The sequence below is a fragment of the Notamacropus eugenii genome, chromosome 1, assembly GCF_028372415.1.
Source record: "Notamacropus eugenii isolate mMacEug1 chromosome 1, mMacEug1.pri_v2, whole genome shotgun sequence".
NCBI lineage: Eukaryota > Metazoa > Chordata > Mammalia > Diprotodontia > Macropodidae > Notamacropus > Notamacropus eugenii.
The window spans coordinates 380,809,669-380,825,258 of record NC_092872.1 but is presented as its reverse complement, the minus strand read 5'-3'; positions in this window follow the sequence as shown (position 1 = coordinate 380,825,258).

The window sequence follows — 15,590 nt, the reverse complement described above, 5'->3', positions numbered from 1 at the left end:
AGCTGAACACAAAGTGACAATGTGGTCTAATGAGGGCAGAATACAATAAAATTATCACCTTCCTATTCCTGGAAGCTACGCTTCTCAATGAAGTACAAGATTGCTTTAGCATGTCATAGGACTGGCTCATATTAAGTTTGCAATCCACTAAAATCCTTAGCCCTTTTTATCACACAAAATACTCTCAAGCCTTGCTTCACCCATCTTGCACTTATGAAGCTGATTTTTATACCCAAGTGTAAAACTTTACATTTATCCCTATTACCTTTCATTTTATTAGATTTACCTCAATATTCTACCCTATAAAGAGATTTTTGGATCCTGGCTCCAACATGTAGTGTGTTAGATATCTTTCCTATCAGTCAACTGGCAAGATGGAAGATTAGTTTCTTTCCTCAGAGCCCTTCCTCAAAAATGAATTATGTGCCAAATGTAGATTAATTGAAGCTTGATCCAAAAAACAAAGAAGAAAGAATCCTGGTAAGGTGAAAAATCCTTATGCATTAACACCAAGAATTCTGCTCCTTAAAATGCTCACTTAATTTCTGTGCCCCCACCAGCCTCAATATTCTTGTATACAGCAGGTATAGAAGCTGACTCAAAGATTTGTACCTGGGACATCAAGGCCATTCCCATCACACATACACTTCAGAATCTCTGCTAGAACTCACTATCTTTATGCTTTTCCCAGCCTACAATAAACATCAACTACTGAATTCTTAGTCACATGGGAAAGGGATGATGGAAAAAGTGCTGCCTTCTGACATGAGCTGCCCTAGGTTAGGGATGCTGCAAGTGTTCAATCCAATACTCCTCACATTCTGCTTACCCTGAACAAAAGCATTTATCCCAGCTATGTAAAGGAAAAGAGGTATGCCAAAGAAAATTGAGGTGAGGGCCAGCATATTTGTCTGTCCTGGACCTGAAGAAAAGGGAACTGAAATCCAGCTGGAGCCAGTCCTGTCTCTCTAGAGGTAATTAAATCCAGAACCCAGGCTAATGAACACTATATCTCATAATGTTTAAGGAAAATGAGGCCTTGTAGCCTAGTCTTGGAGGTATACAAACCAGCAAAGAGAGAGGAATACTGCAGTGTGGAATAAAAAGGGTTGAAGTCACACAAATATCAACAGAAAAACATCCATTAAACCCCAAATCACAAACAGATAAACATAGAAGATCCTAAAATAGAAGTATAGGTAGTAAATCTTCAAATGAAATACAAAGATATCTTAGCAAATACTACACCCCTCTCAAAAAAAAAAGTGAACTAGTGCCTAATGAAATACTGATGCCTATGGACTCTCAAAAGAATATGAGACAATATAAATGAACTCCAAAGGGGTTCAAAGGAGAAATTAAATTCAAAAAAGAAGACCTTATGCAAAGGATATGAACAAGCAGTTTTTAAGAAAGAAATCAAAGTTAACTATAGACATATGACAAATGCTCTAAAACACTATTGATTAGAGAAATGCAAATTAAAACAACACTGAGGTACCAATTCACACCTATCAGATTGGCTAGTATGACCAAAAAAAGGAAAATGCGGGAAAACTGGGAAACTAATGCACTGTTGGTGGAGTTGTGAACTGATCCAGCCATTCTGAAGAGCAATTTGGAATTATGCCCAAAGGGTTTTAAAACCATGTATACCTTTTGATCCAGCAATACCACTGCTATGTCTATATCCCAAAGACCACCAAAAAAGAAGGAAAAGGAGCTATTTGTATAAAAATGAAACAGCTTTTTGTCGTAGTCAAGAATTGAAAATCCAAGGGATGTTCATCAATAGGGGAATGGCAAAACAAGCTGTGGTATATGATTGTAATGGAAATATATTATGCTATAAGTAATGATAAGTAGTATGATTTCAGGAAAACCTGGACTTACATGAACTGATACATAATGAAGTGAACAGAATCTCAGGAGGACAATGTACATAACAACATCAGTATTGTTCAACGAATAACTGTGAATGACTTGCCTGTTCTCAGCAATGCAATGATCCAAAGCAATCCCAAGGGACTAATGATGAAGCATAAAAAGAACTGATATTGTTTGAATATAGACTGAAGCATGCTATTTTTCACTTTCTTTTTTTTCTTTTATTGGAGTCTTCTCATAAAAATTACTAATATGGAAATATTTTATATAATTGCACATGTATAACCTATATCTGATTGCTTACTGTCTCAGGGAGGGGGAAGGGGAGGAAGAGAAAGAGGGAAGAATAGATTTTGGAAGACAAAACTTAAAAATGTTTAAAAAAACAGAAAAGAAGACATTATGAATGAATATTGGTCAGAAATTACAGTCCTCTATACAAAATTTTAAAACTTATTTAATAGATTAGAAATAACTTAATTCACAATGGATAGAGTGAAAGAGATATTAATGTATTTGGAACAGAAATATCGAATGAAAGGGTGATTGGGAAGAATAAAAACAAAAAACAAGAACATTAAAATTATATGTGAATTTATACAAGCAAAAGCAATAGACCTCAAAGACAGGATCTCAGACATAACTTAAGGATCTTAAATCTCCCTAAAAAAAAACCATAATAGTGCAGGAAGAATACAAGGAAATTACGCCAAATTTCTGAATGAAGACCACAAAGCACCAATGTGATAGTCTACAAATTGCAGCCAGAAAAAAAAAACCCAACATATTTCAAACTGCAAAACAGATAATTGTTAAATTTAACAATTTAGATGACAACCAATGGATTTTGCAAGTGGTGAAGAGAAAGACCTTCAGCTATAAAGGAAAGAAAATTTTAACAAAGCAAAATTATTCCATAATCATGATAAATTACTGAGGGGAATGGAACGGTATGTTCAAGAAAGCAAAGGAACTCAAACTGGAAACAAAAATGATATACCCTGAAAATCTGAGCCTATACTCCAATGAACATAGTTGGATATTCAGCAAAAAAGATATATTCCTAAGGGGGGAGTGGGGGTAGGGATTGATATATACCAGCAAAATAGTGAAATTACAAGCACCCTAAACTATAGAAACACAAGAATAGTAAACAAGCTGTCAAGAAAAAAATAAATAATTAAATCAGTTACTACGTATTGAGAGAGAGAGAGACAGAGAGAGAGGAGAGAAGAAAGAAAAGAAGAGAGTGAATCAGAGAGATGTAAGGTGGAAAGAAGACAGAGGGACCAAAGATTAATTTTTTTTTCTCCTCTCCACTCCCAGTTCTTGCCTTTTCAAATTTAACCTAAACAATAGTTCTTAAGTAATTGTGGTCTGTACTAGGTCATATGAAACGGTGGCTCTCTGTTTATTAACAGATTCTAATTTTCATTATTCAGCACTGACTTGATCCTTGGAAAAGTAAGGGATGGGGGGAGCAGGATGAGGAGGGAAAGGGACAGAAGATTCAGGATATATACTCACCTTCAGGTGCTGGGATTGGAAGCTCAATTCCATGTGGACAGTCTCGGGCGGGTAAAGGTGGGAACTTCTAAATCTTAAAGTTCTCACGAGGCCCCCCAGGAAACGACTGGGAATCGAGGTGAACCAAGCTATCTCGTGTATTTCCGCCTCTTCCTGTGAGAAACGTGATGGGAGAGAGCTCTCCCCGCCCTTGAGATTGTCCCAGATCTGGGCACACCTATTGTTATCTAACAGCACGGTATTCAGATGCAAACTACGCGACGGGAGAGCTTAAGTAGGGTCAGGAAAGCCTGAAAGTTCTCTTAGGCGGGAGGGGCGCGGAGCGGACAGGACAGAAGGCTCCACTTTTCCTCTCTCCGCTCTCCCCTCCCCCTCTCTCCCCACTTACACTTCTACTTCCAATCTCTTATTGTAAGATCTTTGCCTCCTTGGGAGATCTTTCTCTCTCCCTCCTAAGGAAGAATTCCCCCTGCACTTGTAACCAGAACCCTGAATAAAGCTCAACCCTTGTTTGACTCTGATAGGTCTCTTCTCTCATACGAGTATCCGGTTTGGCCAGCCGAAGACCTCCGATAGAGGTAAGGTAAGACTCGGGTAGCCCACAGGCCTCTAGGCCTGGCATTCAGGGATGATAGACTTCGGGGTTTAAGAGATAAGACAATGCCTTTATATCTCAAAAGGGATGGAGAGGTCAAACAAAGTTAGATTTCAGCAAAAAAGGACATTGCTTTGGCTCTGTGGTATAACCTGATCAGAAGTGGTAAGTGAGATTCTAATTCTCAGGGCTCCTGGATTCTCAAATGTTGTTTTGTTTTTCCTGTTTATTTATTTTTCCTGTGTCCTAGGTGAGCAGCACTCTCTCTGTATCCGATGTCTCTCTCTTTCTGAAGAGACAAGTGACACTTAAGTATCTCCACCTTTATCAGGCAATTTTGAGACCAAAGCCAACTGAGTCTATGCTACAGGTACTTTGATATTTCAATAATTAGATATAATTGTTATCTCATCAATGTGACTACTGATTTCAACAATATAGATTATAACCTATCTACGTTGTCTTATTCTTCATAAAGTTTTTCTCTTCTCTTCTGCTGGGGGTCCTCTCAATATAGTGGATGGAATGGGGTAGACATTATTTTGTATAGCATTTCACATTCTTCATTGTCAAAGTTTATATACATAAATAAAGTTGAAATTTCCTTTTTTGTGTATTTCCTGTATCTTCTGATTTCTAGTCTGGCTTCTATTTGGATGTTAATTTTACTCTTTTCTCTTGAGTGATGACCTGCATTAAGTTACCAGTTTTTTTGCCCTATGTTAAACTATAAGCAATTTTATTTTTTGTGGTGATAATTAACGTCTCCCATGTCCAATGCTCCCTGATGCTCTTACTGAAGAACATAATCCTGACATATTGATATCAAGCTTCTATATAGTCTATAAGTCTCTGGACTCCCTCCTTTCTTGCTCCTGAACCAAGTTTTCAAACATCTTTTTCACCACCAAAACCTTTTCCACCTTGGCATTGAAGTCATTGAATTATTTAAATATATGCTGATTTAATATGAGTCTTATTGAGTTCTTGGTAGAATTGCTTTATTTCTCATCCTCTGCAACAAATGTTGGTGTATATAAACTGAAAGTATTTTCATAGTGGGCTTTCTTTACTTTTGCAAATTTTTATCACAAGCACTGCAATGTGAGATGACTAAGCATCCCATAAAATTACTTTCTTCTTTGACCTTGAGTGAATGATAAAAAATAATTCCAACAACTCCTTTATTTTCTTCTCTAAGAAGAAACTGTGATCCATCCTTCCACTTAACTGCAACTTCCTTTTGTCCTCTGGTTTCATTTTTAGCAAGTGTCAAGATCATTGTGATTTGATTTTTCCATTACTGTAGCACATCTACTCATTGGTTACTGGACAAGAATTTCATATTCAGAAAACAAATCCCCAAATTAATATTTGGAGGTTATCTGAAAACTGCAGCATCCTCTGCATAATATTCTGCCTCTTTTCTATTGTCATTGAAGAAACTAAAGTGGATGAATGATTAGGGGTAAGGGTCCAGGGATACAGTTGTATTGTTAATGTAGTTTTAATGGAATGGAAAGATCTTTCCCATCCATTAATAGGCCTCTGTGACCTGCTTAAATAACATGGAAGTCCAAATTACAGGAGTCTGAGTCACATGAAGCCTGTGGTGGAAAAAGCTTGCTGAAAGGGTGTAATAAGAAGGGTACAACAGGAAGAGGTAGAGGTAGAGCAGAGCTGAGAGGATATTGGTCATGTTAGTCAGATCTTGGAGAGAGAGAAAGCAGGCAGCTGACTGTGAGTGAGAGAAGAGTATTTGGCTTGGGGATGTTTGTTTGTGAGAGGGCCTGATAATATATATAGACTTCTTGTTTTCATGATGGATTTTTTGGTTACTATGATGGATTTGGCTTTTGGTGTTGGGATTTGGCTTTCTGGTGTCTGAATAAATGTTTTTCTTCTGACTTCTACTTGGAGAGTCTTTTATACTTTGCAGTTCAGAACTACACCAGCTTATTCACAGTCACCATTGGTGCTGTGAATATTGCCTTGGCGATACAACACTGAGAGCCGTTTTATATTTGCTTCATAGGTTGGCCCAGTGAAAGACATAGTACCAATAGTCCAGTTTGCTGGTAAAGAATGTCTCTGCATTCAGTTCTGTTTTTAGACTGGTACTTGGAAAGTAGTCATAGCCTGTTATCACCATGAATCTCAAAGTCTTATCAATTTGGTAGAACTTACCAGTGTTTGTGCTTTGTTTTCCTAACCTTTAAGACCCTGAGGGTCATGTCACTCCATGAAGAAGCATTGGAATTGGACTGTGGAAGATATTGCAGATATAAATTTACAATCTGTTTCCAGCCTTCTTTCAGGAATAAGTGCATGTTACATTTGTTAAGATTGCTGTTAAGAAGTAGATAGTATGAAGAATTCTATTCATTATAAGAAAAGTGTATATGGGACCTTTCTTTTTATTATAGACCTCCTTAGAACATGTATCTTTTTCATGGTATCTCTGAGCAAAAGCCTACAGTCGTTGTCATCACTTTCTTATTGTATTTTCAAATGGCTTTCTAGAATGGTTGAAATAATGTGCAACTCCACCAACAATGCATTTGTGTTCCTGCATTTCCACAATCTCTGTAACATTAATTATTACCACCTTTTGTCTTCTTTGACAGTTTTGCTAGGTGCGAAGTAAAAGCTTGGGTTTTTAATTAACATTTCTCTTACTGTTAATAACTTAGAGCTCTATTTCATATGGTTATTAATAGTTTTCAATTCTTCTTTAAGAACTGCTCATTTCTTCTGATTGCTTATCTTGTAATGGAATTTTCTCTTGTATCATCTGAAAGGAATTCAGAAGTAACATTGCATAGAGAGAAATGGGCAGGTACATGGTGGAATAAGTCTGTAGCAAGTAAGCAGGCTGTAACATATTGGTAAGAAATTGAAAAATGACAAGAGGAACCGAGGAGTTAGAAAATAGGAAGAAAAGAAGTGTTTTTCACATGGTGAGAGTGAAGAATAACAGACAGGTGGACAGTCAGAGTATTCCACTGGCATCCTTGAAATGATAGGAGATGGTGAAGAAGCCCCTCCAGCATAGCAGGAGTTCCTTTTCAAACTTGTCTTCAGAAAGATCAGGGGTATGCTGCAGCGAGCACTGGACTTGTGAGAGCTGGTTGTTAAATTTTCAGAGTGAGAATTTACATTTCAGACATCAGCAGTAGATACAAATCAAGAATTGAGCTATTGTTTTACTGATTACCTAGGCTTAAGAAAGTATTAACAATGCAAATTAAACTTAAAAGGGTTTGTGCATACATTGCTCTCCCTCACTTCCACCTCCTAGTCTGGCTGTTAAACCTTTACCGGTATACCTTCATATTATAGCTTTATAAATATTTCTTGAGTTCAGGAGGAGTAAAGTTGAAGGATCAAAGGATAAAGTCATCACCAGATTGGAAGCCTAGTGACTGGAGGCTAATAGTTTTCATCATAATCATCATAATAATGATATTATATTACTGAAATTTATAAAGTGCTTTAAATCTTTTATCTCATTTGAGATTCATTTCACCCTGTATACTAGTCCCATGAGACAGGTGGACAAGGATTGGCTGCCATCTTCCTCAATGAAGGATCAAAACGAGTGAGAGCAGAGCTCCATGTGAGTATTGATGAAAAATATAAAGGACAGTTAACCTGTGACCCAATCATTCTAGTTCTGTCTTCTGTAGCAAAGTAGGACAAATCCCCTTCAAAACAGTCCTTCAGATAGTCAAAGACTTATTGTTTCCTCCATAAGCATTCTCTATTCTAGGGCACACATCCCCAGTTCTTTAAATCAACTCTCATAGATCATGTTTTCCCATTTTTTCATGATCTTTGTTGACATGCTCTGGATATAATCCATATCATCGATATGTCTCATTAAATTTGGTGAATTACCCCAAGTGTTGTAGAAGTATTAATTTTGCCATCTTGACATTCATTCTACCTAGGACTGTGTTGGCCTTGAGATGTTGTTAGTCTGAGAATTGAGTGAACCATATTGACTCCATCTTGTGTTTCAATTCTGGAGCTAGCTTAGTTCCCTTTCTATTGAATTAGTGTCTATTCCAGTTTCTGTCTTGTGACAAAACTCTATTCAGTTGTAGGAATTGGGAGAAAATCTTCAAAATTAGCCTCTCATGGCTGGAAAGCTGGAGCATCTCTACCAATTGTTTAAAGACCCTTAACTAAGGACACAGGTTGTACTGACTAGAGCCCTGGTCAGCTCCAGAGATTGATGCTAGGTGTTTACTCACAATTATGTGTCTCAAGCAATCTATATGTCTTATCTGAAAACTGGCCCCATACTGATTAATCAGTTGTTGTTTACCAGTTTCATTGAATGTTTGCAGATGCTTAGGCAGAATGAAACACCTCTTTTATTAAATTCAGGGAACTTCATCTACTTTCTCCCTCAAAATTTGGAAAGTCCTTAATTTTTCCTCCAATTAGAAATCAGATTACCTAATTTTGTTTCCAAGTTAATTGCTTTCTTTTAATTAATTGATTTCATTTGACTAATTTTTACTGTATAAAAATTTGTCTCTTCTTGTATTCCATGCCCAACCCTAAGCCGAGGAAGGTGCTTGGTCCCAATTTATTAGGCAATTGACATGAATTGCTTAATAAATCAATATACTCAGAAGACTGAAACTTTGTTTCCTCAGTCTTTTCTTCTTTCACCCACCACAGAAGGAAAAAGAGACATAGATTGTGTCTCGTCTTAGAGAAATTTTTTCCTTCCCATCTCTAAGTATTTGAGGACCAATGAAAGGGCATACACTTACATTATCTTGTGGAATTATAAATATTTGCATTATCCTTTCCTTAGTAAGAATAGAGACTACTCACAGGGTTAGGATGTTACTTATCGTTCCAGACTATTAAAGGGTTAGGGCATTGATATCCTTCCTAGCCCCAGTCCCCCTCCAGAGTAGCTTATACTAATATGGAGGTAAAGGTGATGAAAATCTATAAGATCAAATTCTATATAATGGAAATCTGAGATCCTGACTGGTTTCTGCAAGGAAATTATTTTGGAAAGCAAGTACTAAAGAAGGGAACAGTGGGAGTGGGGGTGGGGAGACCACTGGATAGCCTAGAATGCCTGCTAATCTTGCAGTCTCCAAACCCACCAGATACTTTTTTACTTGTACTGTTGTCTAATTATACCTCCCCCATCCCATACTTGTCAAATTGGTTTTCTGAATCCCAGTATGAGACTTTCACATTTATTTCTGATAAATAACATCTTGCTAAATTTTCTCCCCAAATTCCTCCAGTCTCTGCCAGCTTTCTGCCTCAGCTAATTTGAAAATCATCACATTTGTGCTTTTATCAAGAGTCATTGATAAAGATTTTAAGCAGAACAGGGCCAAGAGCTGAGCTCTGTTCTGGGGATACTAGAAATTTTCTTCCAGGTTGAAATTAATTCACAAAATAAGAAAAGTGTTATTTTTCTCATTTTACAGAGGAAGGATCTGAGCTCCAGAGTGAAGTGACTTGCCCATGGTACCATTGCTAATAAATGGCAGAGTAAGGATTGGAATCTACGTTTCCTCTCTCAAAGATCAGGCCTCTATTCTCTAGGCCATTCAGACATTTTACTAGTTTCTGTCCAACTGCTGAAGAACTTCTGAAATCCTAATAAAACCTTGCCCCCATCCCAAAACAAAAGGGAAAGATAATTGTTGCTTTCCCCTCTTCATATGTTTTCTTGGAGTATTAAATTATCTCCACAGAAAATGAGTAGTGTTTCTGTTAATCTCCTCTGGTACCATCATTCCATATCCTTATGAGCTATTTTGTGAGCCTGTTTCACTACCATTAGAGAGAATGGTAATTACAGGTCCAATTTTTATTGTGCTTTACAGCTTAAAAAGCAAGCTTTGTACAATAATCCTCTGTAGTAGAGAGTGAAAACTTTATTTCCATTTTGCACATGAAGAAACTGAGGTTAGAAGAGATAAATTGACTTACCTGAAGTCACCACCATAACTCTGAAAACAATTGCCCATATACATATTCTTTTAAGGTTTGCAAGTCACACTTGCCTCACAGCAGGTCTGTAGGCAGTACAAATATTATGAACAAATGTAAAAGCCAAGACTCCATCTACCTCCAAATACAGTGCCCCTTCCAGGTGTTCTTAAGCTAGGGGGTCATGAACTTTAAAAAAAAGTTTGATAATGGTATTTCAATATAATTAGCTTTCTTTATAATCCTAAGTATTTTTTATTTAGTTGTTTTCCAGGTGTGTCCAACAATTTGTGATACCATTTGGGGTTTTTTTGGCAAAGAGACAAGAGTGGTTTGCCATTTCCTTCTCCAGTTCATTTTATAGATAAGGAAACTGAGGCAAACAGGGTTAAGTGATTTGCCCAGGGTCACATAGCTAGGAATTATCTGAGGCCAGATTTGAGCTCAGGAATATGAGTTTTCCTGACTCCAGGTCTGGATTCTATCCACAGTATCACCAAGCTGTCACCTATGTATTTAATTTTATGAATTTAAAATGTGATTCTAAGAAGGGGTCTGTTGGCTTCACCAGACTGTCAGACTGTCAATGGTGTCTTTGACACAAGAAAGGTTGTAGACCCCTGCTTGGTGGAACAGCTCCTGTTTGGAAACAAACATTCTTCCTTAGTTTGCATGACACTTGAAAAGACAGGGCAGGGTTTTTGCTGCTCTGTGATATTGCATATTTTACAACTTAATTCACTGTCTGGTTTATCTGTTAATGCTGCTTCACTCACCAGGATAATTACTGGGTTGAACTGCATGGGTGGTATCTGATGCAAATTCATATGGAAAATAGTCAAATATGATACATGCTATGGAAGAAGGTAGTAGGAACATGAATATCAATTCATGAAAAATTTCAGGAAAGCATGCTGTAGAATGTAGTTCCTAGTTCAGGAGACACATAAGGGAAAATGGAACATCTGGCCTGAGGTCTTGCACATCATACACTACCCAATAAATGTGGGAATCAAAGAACATAATGTCCTAAGGCATTAATTAGCCATGTGACCTTGGGCAACTCACTTCACCTTTGTAGGTCTGTTTCCTCATATGAAAAAAGGAGAATCAAAATCCCTGTTGACTTTGAACTCTGTGTTCTATGTCCTAAGCCTCTTTCCAATTCTTTATTGTTGAGTCGGTTCAGTCATATCCAACTTTTCATGACCCCTTTTGGGCTTTCTTGGCAGAGATATTGGAGTTGTTTGCCATTTCCTTCTCTAGTTCATTTTGCAGATGAGGAAACTGAGACAAACTAGATTAAGTGACTTGCCCAGGGCCACATAGCTATAAAGTGTCTGAGGCCAAATTTTTAACTTTGGTCTTTCTGACTTGAGAACACTGACAGCACTCTATCCACTGCTCCATCTAGCTTCCCCATTTCAATTTTAGCAGTATATTTTTATGTCCCTTGCAGTTACAGAATTTTACAATTTTATGATCTGTTGAATTACCATAAAATAAATTACTTCTAATATAGTCAGATCCCCTTTAGTGTCTGCTCCTCTGTGAGTCCAGGAGAAAGACCACTGAAGTTTGGATATCAAGAGACTTAGGTTCTAGTCCTAGATACATAATGCTGATAATGATAACAATAATTATATCATTTATATGATGTTTTAAAGTTCACAAAACACGGAAGAAATGTTTTCTTATTTAACCTTCACAAGGAAATTGAGGCTGGAAAAACTTATTTACCAAGTTCACATAGCTAATAAGCATCTGAGGATGAATTTGAACTCAGATCTTTCTGAATCCACATCCTGTGTTATACCTTCTGTACCACTTATCTATTGTATTATATTGAGTCAATCATTACCTTCTCCCTCTGGATTTTAACTTACTTATTGTTTGCTTAAATAGGGCTAAAGGTACCCACTCTGCTTCCTTCAAAATATTTTGGTAATTTCAAATGATAGACTCATTCTTAAAGAGATGGTAGAAACTGACAAACACTTAATGATTATTTCTATAGAATGATTTGCATTTTCAAAGTGCATCTCTGGAAGGGATACTGATAATTCCAAAGGCTCACATGGTAGGCAAGGAAGGAAGGAAATTTATATAGCACCTCCTATATACCAAGCACTCTACTACATGATTTTTTTATAATTATTATTTCATTTGATCCTCACAACAACCTTGTGAGGTAGGTGTTATTACTATCCTCATTTTACAGTTGAGGAAACTAAGGCAAACAGAAGATAAGTGACTTGCTCACCATACCACAACTAGAAAGTAACTGAGTACAGATTTGAACTCAGGTCTCCCTAACTCTAGGCTCAGAGCTCTAATCACTACACCATCTGGTTATTTCTATTAAGGGAGTTCATTTCTTCCCTGAGGAGGATTTGAACCTTAGAGAAATGTCTTTATCTCCAGCAATAATGATGGTGATGATGATCATAATGAGGAGGAGGAGGAAGACTAAAGGCTGGTGATAGATTTATGTCAATGGACTTACTGGATATACCTGATAGTGACTTACCATGAGATGGAGACTATGACATAGCCAAGATCCCCCAGGATGAAACCAAAAGGTCCTACATGGCCAAAATTCACATGGATTATAAACAAAAGAGTATTTGAACAAACACATTATTCTAGCTGATTTTTTTACAGAAATGTAGGCATTCATAATAGTGACATGATATAGAGCCATTGCTGCCAAAAAAAGGAAAAGATTCTTAATAAAGATGAAGTGAAGATTTTGGGGAAAAAAGGTAGAAAATGGGTAGCACATCATGGGAAAATCACTAAAATTTTAGTGCCTACCAAATATCTAGAAAGACATGATTAATTAATCACAATTAAATGTAAGGTATTTTCTATTCTTGATACTCTAACAGAAGAAAAACACCTGAGTTACAAATACAAACCTTAAAATATTCTTGAAAATTCAACAAATACATCATTATAATAATTAAAACTACAGTTATTCAGCATCTGACCTTAACGCTGGTCCATAAAAATTTAAGAATATTTTTAATAGATGTTTTCATAATAAATGCTCAAAACCTCCAAACTATGTGTAATAGAATGCTCTCAAAACCTAGAGACATATCAGAAGAAATTAAAACCATGTAAAAAAAGGAAAAAGTGAATATTATCCCTTTGATTCTGTTGACTACAAGAATAGTCCTAAAAATACTTTCAGCAAGTCTAAAAAGGATGAGTTTACATCCCAATATTTTCAATCAGTTACAAAATCAAATATTTTGTCCACTTGCACAATAGTCAAAGATTAGATACAAATGAATAGCAGAAGAATAATTATTTGTCACAGAACCATCTCTATCTGAACCCCATTGAACATAAAGATGAAAATGAATAATAAAAAAGACTCCATAGGTAACATACACATAAATTCAGTTAAAAATATGGCAACAAAGAATCAAATAAATAGTTTAGTAATATGGATTTGTTTATAGAAACAGAGGGGTTTATAATGGTGGCAATTTAGGATAAGTTTCTTGCTACCAGAAATTACAGAAAGATTTTCCTTAGGGAATCAGATCTTTTAAATAATGCTGCACACACAGGAAAAATGATCAAAATTAAAACAAATCATCATGGGCTACAAAAATTTAGCACCTACCAAATACCTAGTAGTACACAATCTGGTGACTGAAATTTTACATCAGAAACTTGCTGTCCTTCTTAAACAAACAGATAAACACATATCCTAAAAATAATTAAATAAATAGACAATACTGGAACTAGCACATGATCACAGACAAAATTCTTATCCACCATTGCTTGATGTAACATCAATCCATAAAAATGAAGGAAAACAATTATGGGTTTCATAGATATTGGCATATCAAGTATTCATAATCTATAAGTTACATAAAATCAAAAAGCTTCAAAATACAAAAACTTAGCAAAAGAAAATCAAAACACTTGGGAACAAGATGAGGTAAATACCATCTCCATCTCTGCCTCTATTATTTAAGTTGTCCCAAAAATGTATAAATTCCAACAATTATTGAATCACAAAAAAGTTTTTTATCCACATGTGCAATAATCTGATGAATATTTTATATGAAAGAATAATAGCAGAATAGCAAATGTCTCAGGATCATTTTGTTTTAGTTCTACCAATAAATGTGAAACCGAGATAATGATGATTGACTAAAAACAACAGCAATAAAAATGATAATTTATTGAGTTTTCACACCAGGAATTTCCTATACTCATGAAATCATAGATCCAGTCCAAAAAATTATAATAAATATTAAAAGTAACAACATTAAATCCCATTTACGTTATAACTTCCAGTTTACTAAACACCTGCCTCATATAACCCTGCGAAACAGGCAATGCATTGTAAAGGGGGAAATGGGCCAGCAAGGACCCAACCCTTGGATTATGCTAAGATTTGCCTTTCTTGATGGGTCATATGGCACATGCGCAAATTTTTCCTGCCTGGTTTCAATCCAATTCATATAGGATTGTTGAATCTAATTTCAGCCACGATAGCACAGGAGAAATACAATAAGGTGGTGAAAAGCTTCAAATTAGCTTTAGAGACAGAAGAGCTAATGATTCAGGATAGGTTGTTTGGAATTCAGGGTGCATACAAAAGGTCCAAACAGACATCTCTTAAGTCTCTTTCCTAGTGGCTTTCAGAGAATTGTGCTATGTTTAGAAGGGGGGGATTAACTAGCCATACCTCATATGTGAACAATGCTGCCGTGATATGTATTTGTGGGGAAGGAGGAATTGTGACCTTAGGTGAATAAATAAACTGAGAGAGGAGTGTCCAATCAACCAGTGAGACCAAGTGATCCATCAAAGCCACCAGAGGTTCAAAGGGCAACCAAATTCATTAGCAACAGCAGCCAAGTCCAGTGAATAGCCAGAACAACAGTCAATTGACATGCTTGACCGAGCTCAGCATTGGATTGACTTGTTGGCTGATTGTTGTCCTTCATTCTTGAAGAGGACCATAATGACATCACTATGCTAGAGTCAAGTTTCAATGTGCTCCACTGTGGCTTATCAGACCAATACAAGCTCAGAATACTCCACCGCAGGTCGGGCACAAATAGTCCATATGAACATTTGAGGTGGATACTCTAAATCTGCTGAGACATGAAGCTCTACGAGCATCCATTCCAGATCAGTATGAGAGACATTTATCCAGTGCCCATGCCTAGTCCCCAGGTGAACACTCCAAGTTGGGAGGTACTTCTTAACCTCTATCTTTGCTATACCTTCTTAGTTAATATCTCTTTTGTAAAAGCTTATTGATGTCAATGGGTTGTTTAAAAGTGAGAAACATAGCAGATGATGGTTTGTGAGTGATTATACTAGAAACTACAGAGCCCTCAAGGTTATCCCTTTAGGAAAGAAGGGATAATCACTCTGGATATGCAATATACTGTCGGAAGTGAGAGTTAGAGAAACAACCCTAGAGAGGGCACATTCCCATTTTATAGGGGAGTAAACTGGGGCTAATAAAGTGTATTTAATTTGTCCAAGGTCACATAGCTAATAAGTGGCAACACTTAGGTATCTTCTGACACCAGTTCCAAGGTTCTTTTTTTACTAT